At 40.3% G+C, this 20,398-nt stretch overlaps 1 long non-coding RNA gene across 2 annotated transcripts; it reads right to left on the reverse strand.

The window, feature by feature from the left end:
- Window positions 276-4,638, reverse strand: LOC109825584. 2 transcript variants are annotated; one of them, XR_002243033.1, is made up of 6 exons: window positions 4,387-4,638; window positions 2,866-3,033; window positions 2,008-2,151; window positions 1,792-1,855; window positions 644-743; window positions 276-537 (listed from the first exon to the last, which is right to left on the reverse strand). It is a non-coding gene; the product is annotated as an uncharacterized LOC109825584 (long non-coding RNA). The 2 variants fall into 2 exon arrangements; XR_002243032.1 differs by having other exon boundaries at window positions 1,764-1,855.

Below are 20,398 nucleotides of genomic sequence, written 5' to 3' on the forward strand. Positions count from 1 at the left end.
TGTGATCTACGGAGATGGTTTTTATATCAAAGGAGACAGTTAGCAATAGGAATGGTTTTTAGAAATGGGAAAGGTTTTTAGCAATGTGGACGATTTTCAGATGTAAAGATATGAGAATGGATATATATAACAAAGGGGACGGTTTTTAATTTTGACCGTGCAAAAGCAAATCATCCAGATATATCACACATTTTTTTAACCTGCAGTTTCAAAATTAAAAAAGAACAAAAAAAATGAAAACTCCATGATTTATACATGCTCATGTCACAAACAAAGAAATGAAACTCCAAATTTTGAAAGCAAATTAACAACCAAACATAAGGAACAATTCATTGTATCATTACAATGACTTTAGTACAAGTTTTTTCTTTTGTCCAAAGTACATGACTAAAATTCCTCTTTCATTAAAACAAAAAGTGTCTTCTGTTTAAAGGTATCCATTGGTATACATAATTTGTAAATTGTCTGGATAGAGCTAATCTCACAGTAAGTGAAAAGCACGCATGGATTAACCTGTTTCAGCCACCATCAATTTTCCTGCATAAATTTAGATAAAAAGATAAAAATGAGATTATATTCATTGCAAGATTCAGTCACTTGAATATATGCTTTAAAATATCAATAAAAACTCAACTAAACTTACCTCAAATGGTCTCCTATTTTGAAGAGGTTGACACATTTCTGCTTGCATGTTTTTGTCAGCTCCAACAAATCATAGCAAGTGGGTTTGTGTATATCCAACTCTACAAAATGTTAAATAAATTTTAATAAATCTTTACCACAAATGACCTCCTCTATTTTGAAGAGGTTGATCCATAAAGGTTTCCATCTTCCTTGTCTTCCCTAAATCAATTTGAAGTTAGTTAAACAAATGCATACATTTACCGTAGTTAGACCAATAATAAACTTAACAAGTTATCCAATGCTATTGTCTATATAACTCTTAATATCACACAATTGTCCTATCAGTTATAAGTTTAAAATGAGGTACTGTTATAGTTGAAACTATGTCAAAAAGAATTCCATGACGCATGTACTCTAACTATGTAAAGTTGTAATACAACTACCACCATCGATCTTCCGATAGTCAAACATACGGACAAAACTATGAGCAGACCTGGCAAGATGGCACAATGAACTAAATGGTAATGAACCAAACGACACAAATGACACTACTTTCATGCAAATTTTTACATTAAAGTTTAGTTTGATACTAAGGTAGCAATGAAAATCAAACCATCCAATTATAGTAAAGTACTGACTCAGGACATGAACCCATACCCAGTCACGATGAGATTTACATCATGTGGATTCCAATCTACACATTAGTTGCTTGTCCTTTCCAATGAAGCTTATATGTGTATTCATCACTTTCTTTTGGGAAAAATAGTGTTTGGATGAAAGTTTTGCTGACTTCCCACATGCATTAGTTCTTGGTTTCTTTCAAGTGGATTAACCAAGTGATATTGGTTTCAAAAATATTGGCATTCATCGCAAACGCATCTTCCCTATGTAGTTTTCTACAGTATTTAAGATATTGCCAAGAACAAACGACAAAGATGATCAAATGTAGAACAAATTCTTCTTTTTCTTTGTGGGTGGGGGTGGGGGTGGGGGGGGGTTGCGAGAGTTTAATATCTTGCTGCTATAGTACAAAACAATTATTTTGCATAACTAAAGAATAACCATATATATGAATCTAGGTTTGAATGCTGGTACTAAACATTTCAATGAAATCACATTAATAGAAAGATAAAAATTACCAAGAAAAACGGATATAGTAGATAATACCCAAAATATTCTGCAAGCATGGTACAAACACACCCATCATAGTCCCCATCTTTGGACCAGTTTCCTGAAAACCAAACCCAAACTCTTAGATACTGAAGCAAATGAAATCCTCTTGGTTGATATCTCAACCAACAAATATATGCATTAATCCAATGCAAACGAACCACGCAAGGCAAATTAAATGCTCATGAAAAATATCAAATTTTCTTTGTGTACCTTTTAAGGCCTAATATATTGACAAGTGAATCAAAACCAAACAGCTCCAATTTTGATTCTGTTTGAGATCCACCAGGTCCACCATGAGTATGAGACTCCATTCTATTGGCAGTACTTTCTAGATTAGACCTCTCTTTAACATTCCTACACAGTCATAAAAATTGCACATAGTATTTAATCAGCAACAATTTGGAAATACCTTATAGAATTAGAAAATAATGGATAAAAAATATGGATAACATAATAAAATTTGTAAGTGGCTATAGTACAGATTTTGACTTTGATGGTATGTTTGAAGCCACAAATAAGGAGAGTGGCTATGATAAATATGTAACGCTAGATACGTAATAAGCATGGTAAGTACTTTTGTATTAGGCATACCTTCACTCAATTAATGTGTTTCATCTTGGATTTTCATTTTTAATATCATGAATTTTTATTTTTCATCAACCGAAGTATGCCTATATGTCCTGCTTGGCTAAATTTTGTGTCTATCCATTATCTTACTCGCTCAACCTATTTTCCCTTTAAAACCTTCTTTAATACCATAAGTCAGGTCTTTAAAAAAATGAATAACAGAATGAGGTATTTATATAAACAATGCATTAAAGCAGTTTTTATATATGAGTAACAACACAATGAATCACTAAAAACTAAAGGAAGAAAACAATATAAGTTGCTTCAACTAGGCAGACAACTATACATAAATAAATCAAATAGGACATTTCAATGATTTTCGTATTTCTTTTTCTTTTTCCTTTTTCTTTTTTTTCTATTGGGGGCACACTGATGGACGGTTGAGGAATATATAGTTAGATTTAGTGATCAAAATCAAAATTAAAGGATCTTTGGATATACTTCAGTGAAGTTTCTGAAGAAGTTCCAGCCTCCAGTGAAGAAATTTCGATAACTGGTCGATCATGCAATGTCACCAGACTATACTGCCGTCCCGTATGTGCAGGCATCTCCTCATCTGTGCTCTCAATTTCCCCATTATCCATGATCAGGTATTTAACGAATAAGTAACTGCAAAATAAAAAGGACGTTAGCAAAATTTATCAATGGAGAACTGAAAATAGATAAAGTAAGTAAATACAATAAACTATAAGTCTGCATCTACGGGCATCAAATAAATTAAAACTAACACCAAGTCTAATTGTTGTTCCTATTAAAACATAACATAAAAATAATGATGAGGTAATATAATTATCAAGTAAATATAATACATGGATGGAGGATTGACCTGCAGTAAGCAGCACGAGCAAGGATCAAAGGCACGATCGATTACACATTGTAAATGCTGAAAGTATAAATATTGACAAACAGGAAGAAATGTCGAAAACCCCACAAGACCAAAATACTAGGAGTGGAATATAATCAATCAAAGTGAATAAGGGAATATCTAGAGTCAATATTTAGTTGATTTGATTAACTTCATTCAAATCAATTCAAATAAAAAGCTCTTTTTCTGGGTTTGGATTGTCGCAGTAATGTAATAATATCTCTGTCTGTCCTGCGAATCAACAGCAAATTGGTAGTTGCTTTAGGAGCTCCTTCTGTCCATCTGATCTTTCCTAGTATTCCCGCATTGATGCAAATAGACGGAAAGGACAGTAAAAAAGAGTATGTTCAGAAGTCAACAGATTCAGCTTAGTGAAAATATCCCTATCCCACAAAAGGACAGTAAAAAAGAGTATGTTCAGAAGTCAACAGATTCAGCTTAGTGAAAATATCCCTATCCCACATCTCTAATACTGCAGACACTTAGCTCAGAAGTCAACAGATTCAGCTTAGTGAAAATATCCCTATCCCACATCTCTAATACTGCAGACACTTAGCTACACAGGCAAAAGGCGCTAAACAAAAATAAACCTTGAAGCGCACTATAGGGTAAACAAGTGAGGTGCTCCCTGAACACACGCCCACAAACAACAAACAAATGAGCGGCCCACCCAGCCGATCAGTGCGATGGGCTCTGGTGCTTGTAAATAATGATCGAAACCGCCACCTAACGCTATGGGGCCTGATGAGGGTTCGATTTGAATTGGAATTAGAAAACTAAGGACACAATCCATGAATATTCATTCTTTTAACAAACTATTAACATTTTTTTGCTTGTTGTTCGTCAAATAAGAAAACTAAAATTAACTTATACTTGCATCTAAAAGCAATCAGGTCTTCTACATTAAATTCAAATAACAGAACATATTTCTACAAAACAAAAAAGAAAACAGACAGTTCAATGTTAACATATGTTCCTCAATACAAAAAATCTATAAAAAATACAGCAAATAATCACAAATAAGATCAAATCGTAAATATGTGGCCATAGAAACTATTCTATAGTAATCGAAATTTCACAATGAATTAAGAACTTACTTCAGAGATCCAAATCGTTCAGATCGGAGCCAGATCACTAGGGTTTTGAGCTCCGAGAGAGATAAGTACCCCCAAATCACTAGATGCTAGAGAGGGGATGGCCTTTAAATCGACGAACTTGTCGGACGAGAGGAAGTGAAGGAGAGGAGCGACATATGGGGGAGTCGACGAGAGGAGGAAACAAAGTCGAGGTGGCCTGCGGGTGCGCGGAAGTGCACGATGGCGAGGAAACCCTAGAACTCAGCGAGAAGTCTTCGGGGGAAATCCAAACACAAGGAAATGATCACGGAGTTCGGACCTTCCGTCCTACTCTCTACTCCCAACTCTGAGGGAGAAATCCACTATCATAACTGGGTTTCTACGCTCACCCGAATAACGTTTACACCTTACACTCGATTTTCTAGCTCACCAAAAACTTTACAATCTCACACTCTTGCAATCCCACTTTACGCCCTCTAAGTGTTGGTCTCTAACCCATATCTCCCTCAAGTATTAGGAATTATAACCTACCTCTAGGCATTACCACCTACCCCACTCCTCTTAGGACGACCACGTCTCTCACCACACACTCCTCTCGGTGTACAAGTATATTACAAAGTGTATCGTCACAATTAGGCTCAATACAACAAATGTTTGTTCTCTACTATGGACGAGAACACAATGAAAGCTCACACTCTAAGTCACACAATCCTCATAACCCAAATTATACTATGTATGAAACTACAATAAGCTCAATGGTTGCGTGTGTAAACAAAAAGTATAATAAAAAACAAATCTAAACTAAATATAATTCTAGCTTTAATAAAAATGATTAACAAACAAATAAATATAAAATTAGAAAGAGTTTAGAGAAACTTCTCTATAGATCAAGAGTGAGAGAGAGAATGGAATGATGCACAAACACCAAAGATGATCTCCTCTTCCTCTTGTGAAAATTTCTTCACAAACTTGTAAACACACTAAACAAACTTTAAAAAAAAAATTAAACACACTTAAAACTCTTTTTAAAACTCACTTGTTTTTTTCAAATGGTTATGGCAATAGGCTATATATAAGGTGGAAGAAAACAACCCAAGAAAATACCCAAAACCCATAAAAATTAATAAAATAAACAAAATCAGCAAGTTACAGTTACTGTGTAACGGTAACATTGGCGGTCGACCGTGGCTACTGTAGCGGTCGACCGTAAGAGCCAAAAATGCACTCTGGACATTTGGCAGTCGACCTCCGAGACCAATCTGGTCGTTTGTGGTACTGTTGCAACATGCACAAACAGTTTCTGCAGTTCTAGGAATATGTGTAGCTGGTTTTATAAAATCAATTAAAAATAGTAAATCAATTCTAAAAATCATAAAATTTTGAACAAAGTTTCTAAACATGTATATAAACATGTATATCATTTTCTATTTGTGAGAAATAATTATTTTAATACAGATATTATAGTTTCTGAAAAACTGCTGAAAACGGGTTTTTGTAAATTCAATTGAAAATAACAAAACAACTCCAAAATTAGTAAAAATTAGGAAATTTTTTGTATATATGAAGATAAACATATAAACGAATAAATTTTTCAAATTGCATTTTCCAATTGTGAAAACTCATCTGTTTTGCAAAAACATGCACGGACATGAACTTATTAAAACTTGATTTTGACAAAACTTGTTCAAACAAGATTAAAACTTCTTTTAAATGGATTAATAGACTTTATAAAAGATGTAAACTAGTTATATTAAGTTAATAATCTGAAAACACATTATTATCTCAAATGGATGTATAATAGTCAATAAATCAAGAAAACGTGTACGTGCACCATTATTATTATCTCAAATGGATGTATAATAGTCAATAAATCAAGAAAACGTGTACGTGCACCATTTGAGCTTAAAGCATAAGCATAGTCAATAAATCAAGAAAACGTGTACGTGCACCATTTGAGCTTAAAGCATAAGCACACAAAGTATAAAGCTAAACTAATATACCCAAGGCAATTGATCTTCATTAAGCTCGACTTGGTACACCTTGTGGATGAAGCTTGAACTTGGACCTTCAACATGGATTGCATTGCTTCACTCCACTATTCCGCCAACCTCCATTGGATATGATCTTGAATGCTCGATTCCATCAACCCTCCAACATATTGTTTGTTTACAATAAATACAAAAACACAAATACTAGATAAACAACATTAATAGTAATTTTTTTGTTAAACATCATCAAAAAAAGGCCAACAATTTAGGGGGTGTTAAATGTGAGCTCTTGGTCGAAACTTTGTGAGAGGCCATATTGCAAAATTGGTCCAACTTTCTCGAGGGGGTTATGTGCAAAAATGGCCAAAATTTGATGTTGAGGGTGATGGGTTTTCCCCTTCAATCATGGCCAAATTTTGAATGTGCTCATGGATAACATTAAGCCTTGAGCATGAGGGATATTTTGGGTATTTCGCCCAAAATTGATTACGAGGGTCTTGGATGCAAAATGAACCCCTTGTTTGCATTTATGGACCCCGTAGGTTTAATTAGACTTCAACCATAAAATCTCATTTTATTTGTAGGTTTTTTGTTAAAGTTCATAATATCCCTTTTTAATTTTGGGTCCTTGAATTTGTGATTGTACCTGATTCGCTAATTTGCGTTGCAGGTTAGTCATGTCTCCACGACAGCCGCGTTTTCACAGGAGTCGCTCGATTTTTTAGCATAGCGAGAGGGAGCCTCCTGTAGCTTCCTCATACAGGAGTGAGCTTTTATAACTCTTGCGAATTTTATATTATGTACTTTGCACCCTCGTTTGTCTCTTGGCGAGTCATTCAGGAATAGTCGATGTTCTCCTTCGCTGGGATAAAGCTTTAAAAGGACGTGTTTTGCTTGGCCAATACACACCTTCAGTCATATGGAGCAATTTCATAATGTATTACACTCCGTGGGGCGGGGTATATTATCACGGTATTTGCGTGATAATGTACGTTGTCCCTCCCGTGTAAAACAGTTAAAATCCTCTTGCCAGTCGACTAAGCAGTGACTCTATCTCGCTGATTCGTGAGATGAGTTTAACTCCTTGTCTAGTTTTTAGCAACAATTTTCTAATTGTACATTATCTGTTTCAGTTGAATTTCCTGCGGATGAGTTCCCACCTCATGCCACGAGCGGTTTTAACAAGGAAACTTTCGCCACTAGTGTTGATAAGTTGCTTATTGGTTCAACTCCTCAGTTTGATCTGGCTAGTCCTAAGGAGGTTCCTCAGCTAGTACGAGATGGGGTTCATTGCACTTTACGACAGTTGATCACAGATACTCTCCTTACTGAAGACTCCAGCTCTACTCAGGCTTTGAAGAAGCCGGATTACTTGTTCGGGGATCATGTTGAGGATCCAGATGTGCTAATTGTTGATGATGAGCGTTGGCTGAACGATGATGGCGGAAGTCCTCTATACATTCCTTCTATTTCTCTCCAGTATTCATTTGCACATTTAGAGGTGCAAGATGTAAGGAGAGAGATGTCTTGGCGTCTTATAGATGATCACGATTCTGTCCACTGTGGATTTATTACTCAACATAAGACCCTGGGTTCAGATGGGTTTCCCTCTATTCGTGGCCTTCGACTAGGGATTTTGGGACTTGATACAGCACTGTCGGATGAAGTGTTGATAGCTGCAAACACAGTGAGGAACCGCCTTGCCATACTTGGGAGGAAACTCCCTATGAGAGAGTGCAGGTATTATGGATGGGTTTCACTCGCTGCCTAAGAGGTGGTGGACTCGCATGACGAGTTATGTCCTCAGACACTGGGAGAATGAATTGAAGCATAACGGATTGTATGTATCAGTACGCGCCACCATGTATGGATTACTGATTAGTGAACACCATTTTCAAGCGTTGTTAGAGCTTTACAACCCTGACACCAACACTTTCTGACTCGCAATGGAGAGCTTAGGTTAGCTCTTCATGAGACGCAAAAGGTTTTCGGCCTTTCGATGGGAGATTATCCATATCAGGAGTATTTTTCATCGAACCGGCAGCTGAAATAGTTGAAGAGAGCTTCTTCCAACATGCATGACACGTTCTGGGATCTTACGTGTCACTATTAGACTGATCTAGCCAGTATGGGCTCCATGGCGTAGAAGGAGGCTCAGATAAGCTTGAAGTATTTTGCTGATTACTTGTTTCAGCACTTGGAGAGTAGCTCTGGTGAAGCTATTTGTGAATTAGTCCCTTTGACTCCTTCAGTGATTAATGACCTGATTGCGAGGACAGGCGCTCGATCATTTATTACTTCGGCCGCTGAGGATCCCTTTCCGGCGAGGACCAAATTTTATACCTTTTTGTGGCATGCACAGAAGCATATTCAGCCTATGACTCTTCTGGCAGGGTATCTTGCCATTTGGTTGAAGAAATACGTCATTCCATACCAATTTTCCGACGCTTTGCCGATTGAGGTTCTATTCCCTGCTGTTCAGCATGCTCATGGGAAAGATATCTCTCTACTCCCGACGATGGTCGTCGGTATTCATTGTGGGCTTAGGTACCTGGTTGATGGTCTTACACAGATGGGATTCGAGTCGTTGACCAAGATTCCTTCCGTGAAGGTAGAGTTCCCATATACATATCTGATGACATGGCTCGTTCTTCATCGTCCCGATCTGATATTAGCACCAAGCTCTGCCGATACCTCTGTGTCGCTCTTGCAATCATTAGAGGAGAGCAAATGGTTTGCAAAGACTTTTACGAAGGCGAAGCAAGAGCTTCAAATCCACAAGTGTTGGGAGTTCTTCAAATGTTTTCCTTGTTTTTCGAGTCGCTATGACAATGTGTTGATTGATGAAGAGAAGCCAGGGACTAGTCAGACTTCTCTCGATATGGGTTGCTTCAATTGGTTGGTAAACATCTACCCCAGACATCTCGTCTTTCGAGTGAAGGGTCGTTGCTATATAGAGCCTTATTTTCCCTATCGGTTCGATCGTCAATTCGGTTACGACCAACTGTATGTTGGGAACCCGAACGGTTTGAGGACCGAGGGCAGTCTTAAAGATGGTGTTCGAGCATGGTTTTGGACTATGATAGGTTGCATGGGCACCACCTTCATGCTTCCTGCATCCAAGCGCAAGCCACAACTTACCTTCCTCAGCTGCAAGTGGCTTATTTCTGCGAATGAGCTCATGAATATGAAAGACATCGTGGATTTGGGAGCTGAATATTTAGTTCGAGCTACTGTTGAGGCTTCTCATGATGCTGATCTTTTGAAGAAGCAGGGGAAGAAGCCTGTCAGACCTTCCCGCAGAGGCAGAGATAGGGTGGAGGATGAGGAAGAGTTCCTTCCTACCGATGACGATGAGGAGACTTCCGAAGAAGACCTTCGAGATATGGACATCGGACTTGAGGCGATGAGGAATAAGTTGAGACAGGTCTGTTAGACTGCTTCTTCTCAGAATTACTAAGTATGGCATTTGCTCGTCGGGCTCAGTGCTCTATTTTCCCTAACCCTCCACCAGCTCTATCAAAGCTGAGGCAAGAGGTTTTGTTTACTTATCCTAACAAGATGACTCTTGTTACCCCAGGTGGGATGGTTGAAGAAGACGAGCCTCTTATCCTCCGTCGCGCGAGATTACGACCTGCCGCTGAGTCTGCCGCACGGGTTGAGGTGTGTGCCAAATCCAAACACGAGAGACATAGAACCCACATGGAGGCTCGCTTCCCTAAGCAAAAGAAGATGGTGATTAAGTCGTATGTCAATCTACGCGCTCGCTAGGAAGAGTTACTTGGCCACGTACCCATTAGCAGAGGAGGTAATCCCTCACCGCCATGTAGTCTATAATTAGTTCTCTTATGGATTCTTTGAACTTAATCATGTCTCATGTTTAATGGGGTCATGGGAAGGATGAATTTCCATACGCCTCTATCTTCTCCAACTTTAACCATTTAGAAGGCCCGAGCTTCGTACAGCAGATGTGTGATGCTATTGGCGATGATCCCGTGTATGCCGGGGCAGGCGAGGGTGTTAACCAGGGTAGTAATGTTGAACTGAGGATTCTAAGTTCAGGTATATCTAACACCGATAGTACACAATTCGAGTAGCAATTAAAGGAGTTAGGCAATTCAGAACTTGTTCCCCTTTTAATCGTTTCCAGACTTCATTCTCTTTTAGACAAGTTGAAGGATGCGGGCACGAATGTTAGGGTAAAAGAACCTTCTGCAACTGCTGGAAGTGAATCTAATTCCTGCTATTATGAATTCTAGCCCCTTTCCCTTTTACTCAATGTTTAAGCTCTTGTGTAGATGCCACACTAGAGAGACCAGTCGAGGGGGAAGCATTTGATAGTGTGGATTCTGGAGGATTCAGCGGACACGTATTTGTCTCTACGCCGAGCTTCTCAAGATCCGATAACAGGCTTTTGATTGATATGTTGGCAGAGCAGGCCACTCGAGAGGTTGCAGGACCATCCGTCGAGGGTGGTTCTGCTGTAGGTATGCATCTAATTCATAGATCGTCTTCCTTCCTCTGTCAATGTTTTGCTTAACCTCAGGGGAGCTTTAGTTATAGGACCAACCACTAGGGCCGATACAGCTATGGTCATTTGCATTCCTGACCTGCCTGAGAGTTTTGTCCTTTCATCATCAGAGGGAGCCATGGCTACAGCTCAGTCGCCTAGTTATCAGCTTCAAGCTATTGTTCCTTCAGATCTTAGTCAGCGTGATGTCACCTGGAGGAGTCGATATACCGATGACATTTATGCCTACCACCATTCTAGGAGTTTCCGAGATTAGGTTAGCAGAGCCAAGCACGGAATACCAAACTAAAGGGACTTCTGCTGACGCTGGTAAACTCAGAATTTGCTTTGAGTTTCCCCTGCATTATTCTATAATTTCTTATTCTTCTGCATAATTATTTGCAGGGCTTCTACCGTCTCCATACAAGCGTATCATGGCCTTACTATCTAATACTAATTCGGACAGGGGCATATTTCGTATAGATCTTGAGAGTTTTGTTACCTTTATGGACAAAATGATCAAGAGAATCCTTCATCACGGATAATGTTTTGATCACTTCAGACGATCTCTTTCTCGTCATCTGACGATTATCTGGGAGGAGTGGTACCTAGAGCTAGATGACTCCCTCATTGCGGATTTTGTCATATTAGAGCGTGAGTTCTAAGAGTTAGAGGAGCTTATTCAGTTGGAGTGCAAGTTGATGCAGTGGAATGACAGTAGAGCATCCATTGGGCATGAACTCCAGCCCCAGGAAGGTTCTGTCATGCATATGAAGGATAATCTCTCGAGGAAGGACAAGGCTAAGGCTGAGTTACTTAGCTCCTTAGCCTCAGCAGACGAGGAGATAGCCAAACTCAAGAAGGCCCTGACGTATGCCGAAGAATCTCACGCTATTCTTGAGGACAACTTAGCAAATGTCGAAAACTCTCGAAGAAAAACACTTAAGAAGTTGGAGCCTGTAGAGGATAAATTGGCTAAGTTGAAAAGCAAAGCTGTGAAGATACTAGATACTTCTAAAGATTCTATTCGGGCTGATCTGCAGGCCGAACTTGAACAGAGTTATGCAGATGAGCTCTCTAGGTTAGAACTTTGGTTTCTCAGTCGCATATTGGATTTGGGCAGATAGCTTCCACTTTTGTATCTTCATTTTAACTTGACTTCATTAATGAAACGAAGTCTTTTACCTAGCGCATTCTTCTTCTTCTTATGATTTTTTATCCGATCTAGGAAAAACTATCATAATACTTATAGGATTTTTAGCAAATCCTCAGCCCTCAACGAATTTGGCGTGCCTTTACCGATTACTATTTGAATCAGGCTAGCATGTGAATTGTTAAAACCCGTTTCACATGTAATATTGTACTAAAAGAATGAATTCTTTTAGACTTAGTGCTATGATTTTGAATACATAGACTTAATTGTCCCTTGCGGGGGTGCTCATAAGATTTTTGGCAAACCCTCAGCCATCAATGGATTTGGCATGCCTTTACCGATTACCGTTGGAATCAGGCTAGTATGTGAATTGTTAGAACCCGTTTCACATGTAACGTTATGCTAAAAGAATTAATTCTTTTAGACACAGTGCTATGATTCGGAATACATAGACTTCGTCGTTTTTATAGGAACGGACCACCCAGCAACGCGTGTTAGGCATAGGCTTATCTCTGATTAGGGGCCGAGATAAAGTTCCCCATGCGTGTGAAGCATGGATTATATCATTATTAATAACAACCTGTCACGATGTCGAATACATGCGCTTTGTCCTTTTCACGATAAATGACTAACCGATAACGTGTGTTAGGCGTAGGCTTATCTCTAATTAGGGATTGAGATAAAATCCCCCATACGTGTGAAGCATGGATTCTGGCATTATTAATAACAACCTGTCACGATATTGAATATGTGGGCTTTGTCCTTTTCAAGGTAAAATACTAACCGGCAACGCGTGTTAGGCGTCTGTTTATCTCTAATTAGATATCGAGATAAAATCCCCCATATGTGTGAAGCATGGATTTTGGTTGCTATGACGTTGAATACGTAGACTTGGTCATTTTTATGGGAACGTACCACCCGGCAGCACATATCGGGTGCAGACTTATCTTGGTTTGAGGATTAAGATAAATTCCTCTAAGCACGAATCCTGGTGTCTTTTTTACAGAAAAGACTAAATGGAAATGCGTGTTAGGTGTAGACTTATCTTTACTCAGGGTTCGAGATAAAATCCCCTATGCCTAAAAGGCATGGATTTCGATTGTGTGGAAATATTGTGTCTTCTCTTGGGGCAAAGACGAACCCAATGCGGGAGAGGAAGAATTTTATATTCTATCTCTAGGTCTTTTTTTCGGGTAAAGATGAACCTGATGCGGGAGAGGAAGAATTTTATATTCTATCTCCCAAAGCTAGAGAGGAAGAATTTTATATTCTATCTCCATGATGCAGAAGAAACTAAAAGTGGGATCTCCACTTCGAAGGTAAAACTAAGAGTGGGATCTTCACTCCGAGAATCAAAAAGATCTGGATAACCTTAACTTTTATTAGATTGGTTACCTGATCAGAAGACAAATTTCTCATTTATCGAGATGAAATTCCAACTTTAGTGTAAACTGTGGGGGGTTTAACCAAGTTAAGGTTTGAGATGACCCTAACTTTTATAGCTTTGATCGTTCAACTTGGGTGAAGGTCTTTCATTTATCGAAAGGGAATTCTGGTTTTGAAAGTGGACCTCTTGTTCATTGAAGGAATCGAGAGGGAACTTTGGCTTTGGTACTAACTATAGGAAGGTTTGACCAAGAAATAGTGGGAGTGAAGATACAAATAACAATGGAAATATTGACTTGTCCAAATCACTCAGTGGGGGTTTCGATGTCAAGTGACAAGGACTTAACACGAAGAGGGGGTGCCGTGTCAGACCTCAACAGTGGGAGTGTTAAAGGTTTGGATACAGTGTGTGTTTGGGTGGATTTAACCACAAGGAATTTGGTAGGCCTACCGTCATTCGAATTGATCGATGAGGGATTTTATGGTGGAGGATCATGAGTCATCAAGCACTCCACCACTTAGCTATGGGGGTTTCGTGAGGAAAGATTAATCAAATGGGGTCATTAAATCTCATCTCGATGAAAGAAGGCTCCAAAATACAGCGGGAGGTTCTTAATCATCATTTTATTGTGATCTAGAATGACTTATCTGGACAATTAGTTTTGATCTTGGATAGTCAGCCGATCTTGGGTTATCCTTAGGAACATCGTGAATAGCGTTCTCCAGGAACTTTTTGTTAAATAGGTTATCCCGAACATACTAAGGATAGTACTTTTTCAGGAACTTCTAATTTATTGGCATCATAAGTTTGTCATCATTTTGAGAGGCGAGGTGATATATGCCATTTGAGTAAATCGTCTCTGCCATAAATGGCCCTTCCCATTTGGGTTGGAATTTCCCCTTCTTCTTGGAATTGAGGATCATCGGTCGTCGAACGGCAAGGACCAAGTCTCCTTCTTTAAAGCTCCGTTGTCGGACTTTCTTATCAAAAACCCTAGAGATTCTAGCTTGGTAGAACTAAATCTGCTGCGGAGCTTCCAGACATTTTTCATCTAATGTCTTGAGTTCTTCAAGACATTTCTGATGTTGTTCATCAGTCGTCATTCCCGTTGCAAGAGCAATACGCAAGGATGAAATTTAAATTTCTAAAGGGAGGATTGCTTCATACCCGTACACAAGAGAATATGGGGTTGCACCAGTAGCGTGCGGACTGTGGTGCAATAGGCCCAGAGAGCTTCGCCAAGTTTGTCATCCCAGTCTCGCTTGTTAGTTCTCACAAGCTTTGACAAAATTTTTATGATTGTTTTGTTGAAATATCAGCCAATCCATTTGTAGTGGGATTGTATGTTGTTTATGAAACGTCTTTAATCCTAAACTTCCCATAGAATTTGATGAAGGTATTACTGACAAACTGAGGGCCGTTGTCATGCACGATTCACCTTGGAACACCATATCGATAAATAATGTGGTGTTCGATGAATACAATGATGTTGCTCATCTTTAATTCTCTGAGCAGAATTGTTTAGGCCCATTTGGAGAAATAATCAGTTATCGCCAAGATGAAACGGTCGCCTTTAATTGATGGTGGGAAGATATGACCAACGATGGCCATTCTCTATGTCTCAAATAGCCATGAAGTGGCCAAAGGGTGTAAATGCTCTGGGGGTTGGTGCATGTACTTTGCATGCACTTGGCACGCATGACACCACCAGGCATAATCAACTGCGTCTTTTACCATGGTTGGATAATAATATCTCATTTTTCTGAGACGATCACAGAGCTTGGGATCGGGCTAATGTGCACCACAGGTCCCGTCGTGCACTTCTTTGAGAGCCTCTTCTGCCTCTTTAGTCGAGAGGCATCGAAGTAGCAAACTGTCATATGTACGACGGTATAGCGTTTGAGTCACTGTATTATAATAAAATCTCGGTGCTTTTTGTCGGACTGAGTCTCTCTCTCTTTTATGTCTTCAAGTAAAATATCGTGTAAGACATAATGAATAATAGGGAAATGCCAGTCTCGGGGTTTGACTTTGATTTCAGTCGCGTTCACTTCTTTTGCATCCAAGGCATACCCTGGTATGAAGAGTTAGTGTGTCCTCAGGATAACTAATTGTTCAGTGTTGGGAGGCTGTGCTAGAGATACTACTAATATTGCCAGCGTGTATGCATACGTATTTTGGGGATGCGGGACGTACTTGATGTAGAATCCTTCAAATGAGTCTGTCATCTCAATGGCCACTTTATGGTACGAAATCAAGCCCTGGTTTCTGACTTTGTACTCTCCACGCATTTGGTTGACTATTAGTTGGGAATCACTAAAAGCTTCAAGATATTTGACCCCCAGCTCTTTAGTGAAACTGAGTCCCATGAGCAGCGTATTGTTTCCAACCCATTTTATTGTTGTCAGGTTATCCTTAAGAATATTACATGTAATATTCTCCAGGAACTTCCCACCAGATACAAGGGAAACAGTTTATACTCATATATCTGTTGGAGTTTCGGAAGAAGTAGTTTATACTCATATATTTTTCAGAATGGTCGCCGATATTCACTCGGTTTGTTCTCTGATTATAACACTAGCCTCAACTAGGGCTTGGATTCTATTTTTAAGAATGAAGCAAGCCCTAGTGGGATGAAGGACCCTCATGTGGTATGCACAATATTTTGGGTGTGAACTCCTGTTGGCTTCCTCCTAATTTTTAATAGGTTGCAACTTGATTTTTTCATGGTTTAGGAGGTACTTGTGTATGGCTGGAGCTTCATGATCTTTGAAAGGGTACCGATAGGTTTGAGGCGACTGTTGTAATGTTTGATCAACAGTAGCCACGAGCGCTGTTAGTTGGTTACTCTTAGCCCTCTTTCTTTTAAGAAAGTGTTTAGCAGAGGTGGTGACTGACTCTCCATCTTTCTGCTTTTTTTCCTCACCTTCATCTGTCATTGAGCGATGTTGAGGAGAAGTAATCGGGCTACCCTTGGTATCATGGGGGGTGTAATTGAACCACCCCCAGTGTTATTGAAGGGTGTTTTAGTCTTGATGACTTCATCCATGCATGGATTATTGTCGTCTGCTCCATTTTGGACGGGCGTGATAGGTATAGTACGACGATTAGACTCAACCTAATGATTGGACTCAGGTAGTTGAAGCCTTTGAGCCTGCAACTCTCTTATTTGCTGCATGGCCAACTCCATCTCAGTTTCAAATTCTTCTTTCTGTTTGGTTAAAGCTTCTTGAACTATTTGGGTTAGTTATTCAGGAGTGATGGCGAATGCCTCTCTGGTGTCTTTAAACAGACGCAATAACTCGTATAGGGTTATCCTCACTAGGATGTTAGCCAGTTGGGTCATCACATTGAAGTGGTATGGAGTGTTTGAATTTCCCGGTTTGTCTCCTCCAATCGGACGATTAAATCGAGACTACTTCAAGTTCTGAACCTCTTGATGATAGGGCGCTTTGTCTTTCTGCTTGGCTGTAGTCTCCTTTTGTTTAAGGGTTAACTTCTACCAAGAAGTTCCTTCAGAAGGATTGGGGGTGGTTGTAACCACCCCCTGTTTATCTGGTTGATCAGCCATCTTAGAATAGTCGAACTAATATTTGTTTCCACTTCTAGTGACAAAGGCCGGTTCTTCGCTTGTAGCAAAAGCTTCATGCTCATCATCGGAAGGTGGGAAGGCAGGGATTCCTTCATTATTTTCCTTCGAAATAGCTATAGTGGCATGACAAGTTTCCCCTTGCCTTTGGACTTAGATTTTTTTTTTGGAGGAGGATCATGTCCATTGCTTATCTTGAAGTAGATCAGGGTGAACCCAAAAAAATTTACCGTTAGGATCCGTGTGTGGGAGTAGTCCCTTCTAACTGTCCTCATCCCTACCCTTATCACAGGTTCTGGTTGAAACCACGTGAGGGGAATAGAGCCGAAACTAATGCTTACAGCGTTTGTACCCACTTTCTTTTCCTTGGGTTGCTTTGCAGTGATAATCCTAACGTCAATCAATGCTTGAATTTTGCTCTTGAGAGCATAGCACATCTTGGTGGGATGATGAACTGCTCTGTAGAACCCGTAGTACTGCGGATCTGTAGTCTTCTTAGCTTCCTCATGATCGGTGATTAGAGAGAACTTGATCTTGTTGTTTTCTAACAAGTATTTGAAGATATCGGGGACTTCATCTTCCTTAAAGGAGTATTCCTTCAGGAATTTTAGCTTAGAAGCCTTCTGTTGCCTTGGAGGTCATTGCTACCACTGAGACGATTGCTATTTGGGCGCTTGTTGTTGTGGCTTTTGTTGGGGTTGCAATTGGAAGGTTTGATTTACACCCATCGCATTCGCCTGTGCTTTCCCTTTACCACGAGGGGTGAAGTTCTGTTTCGGGGCAGTAGTCACGGGTTGACCTCTTTTGGCTTTCTTTCTTTTGAGGAATCGTTCAGCTTGCTCCCCACGTACTTTCAACTCTTTCCATGTCTTGGATGGTGTGACGCCCATAGATTTCAGCACGTCCAAGGAAATATTGTTATAACATGTTTGTAGGATGAATTCCTCTGTGACCGAATCTCAGCAGTTCATCGCCTTATTCTGAAAGCGCTTGATGAAGTTTTTGACTGATTCTCCGTCTTTTTGTTTCTCATCAAATAGTGTCCTGATTGACACCTCCGTGTCATCATCAAAGAAGTTGGCGAGAAACATTCTCTTAATATCGTCCTAGCTATTGATACTTCTTGACTTAAGATGGCGGTACCAGTTGAAGGCGGCCATGCGAAGGGTCTCCACAAATAATCGTACCATCAGAGGTTCATTGCCTGAAATGACCACTAGGTGGGACTTGAAGTAAATCAAATGTTGAGTGGGCGAACCCCTTCCATCGAACGGTGTGAAGTTAATCAGGTTGAATTTCACCGGATATGGAATCGATTCTCACTCCCTGGGATAAGAACACGGAATGCCGGTCTTCTTTACCTCTTGAGCAAACATCAAAGCATTGATCTTGCTTTCGAGGTCTTTCATCTTTAGATCTTCACCTGTATCTTTCTTCGGGTGACTTTGAAGAGGAATGGTGGGGCCATCCCCAGTGTTGGTATTATAAGTGGGGCCACCCCAGTATTAGGGCCATCCTCAGCATTTTTACCATCGCGCAGAGTTTCGGCATTGATACTCTCCTCCACTTCTGAGTCGATATCTACCTGATCGATAGTATGGAGATGACTAGATTCACCGTGCTGATTTGACAACTCTTAGAGCTACTGTACATTTAAATCTTTGACCCGTTGTACGGCCATATCCATCTCGATTTTGAAATCCTCTTTCTGCTTAGTCAAAGCTTCTTGAAGGAGCTGAGCTATCTGCTCGGTAGTGATCATGAATGCTTCTCATGTTTGTCCCGCACTAGACGTCATATTATCAGAAGCGATTGTAGAGTTTGCATCTAATGTTTCATCATCCGAGGAATTCCCTCTCTGAATTCTCCGATAATCCCTTGGTCTGATAGTTTCGGACCGTAGCCGAGTTATGCGCTGGGATACCTCTGGGAAAGGTTTGGGACTTAAGTGTCGTGTAGACTTTCCCTTATCAACCATGTTGATGGTGACTTCTGGAAGTTTGTCACCCCGACCGGTGATCTTCTTGTATGGAAACACCTTGGTTTAGGTTTGCACACTTCAGTAGAGATCCTCTCGAATATCGAGACCCTCCGTGGAGTGGTCTTGGGGTAGCTACATTCAGATAGTACTACCCTAATTAATCTCTCACAAGGACAGTGAGAGTCCGGGGTATTTATCTTTTAAGAATCACCCCAAGTCTGATAGTACAACTCGTCGGCGTTGCAGCCCGAGCAATCTATCAGCTGTTCACTTGTTCTTTTAGGTATAACAATGTCGTCTATCAGACACGTCTTCTTCTAATTAGGTAACGCCTTGTTGGCGCTCACAGGAGTCACTCATTTGGAATCACACCTTTGTGAGTGTAAAACCTTAACGGGCTCCTGGTTTTCTGCACTCACCCCCAAGCGGGCGTTTACAGGAATAGTCTTGTTGGGAGGTCGTGTATGACCCCCAGTCTAAAGAGTCGCTCAGGATTTGTTTACTAGATCCAAGCGTTCTTTAACAGGAGTTTTGCCTTGATCTTCATGTAGAGGACTCAATCAATCCTTCAATAGAATTCTAAATTTAGAGAGATCCACACTGTCGTAGGGCTTCACCGGAGGTGCGGGAGCAGGAGGTGCGGGATCTAAAATTGATGAAGGTTGGGGCACAGCCTTAGAAGTGGAACTAAGTGAGAGACACGACTGGGGTCTCTTGTCAGCTATAGGCACCTTAACTGTCTTTGGTGTAGTTTTAGGCATTGTCTTTGGTTTTGGTACAAGGATCCGGGCATGCGCAAGAAGTATACAGCGCTTCTGGATGTGTTCTTCAAGAGTAGAATAGGTTCGTTTGACATGAACTCATTTGTTAGTCGGCGGTTGGGAGGAGGATTCTGATGCTTGCTGCGGTGATTTTTTAGCCACTTGGAATCTTCTAAACTCCAGATATGCTTGGTAGCGGAGTCCATCCACCTGTTCCAAAGCCTTGACAAATTGTCGGGAAAGACGTTAACGGTGCCTCTGACGAGCCCTTTTCGTCAGCACCGGCGCGCCTTCGACAGGCAGCTCCATAACCTTTGAATAGTTGTCAAGAGCGTCAGATCCGGCTTCCTTAGAGGTCGGAGAAGAGTCTTCAATAGCATTCGGGCGAATATTATCACCCTGAGTTTTTAGATCTGAAGGCCAATTAACCTTCTTCAGGGAAGCGGTCCTCCTGCGCTTGCAGGGAGAGGAAGATCTGGAGGAGGAGGAAGAGATGTACTCCTTGAACTTCTGCTGGTCGAACTCGTATTCGACATCTTCATCCATAGGGATATTGATCAGTGACTACGACACGACAGCCTTGGCAGCGAGGCTATTGGCTCCCACTGTGGTTGCCAGCTTATTTTGGTGGAAAGTTGGTTCTTTCATTAGTGGACCCATTACA

The sequence above is a fragment of the Asparagus officinalis genome, chromosome 10 (genome assembly GCF_001876935.1).
Source record: "Asparagus officinalis chromosome 10, Aspof.V1, whole genome shotgun sequence".
In the NCBI taxonomy this organism is placed as follows: Eukaryota; Viridiplantae; Streptophyta; class Magnoliopsida; order Asparagales; family Asparagaceae; genus Asparagus; species Asparagus officinalis.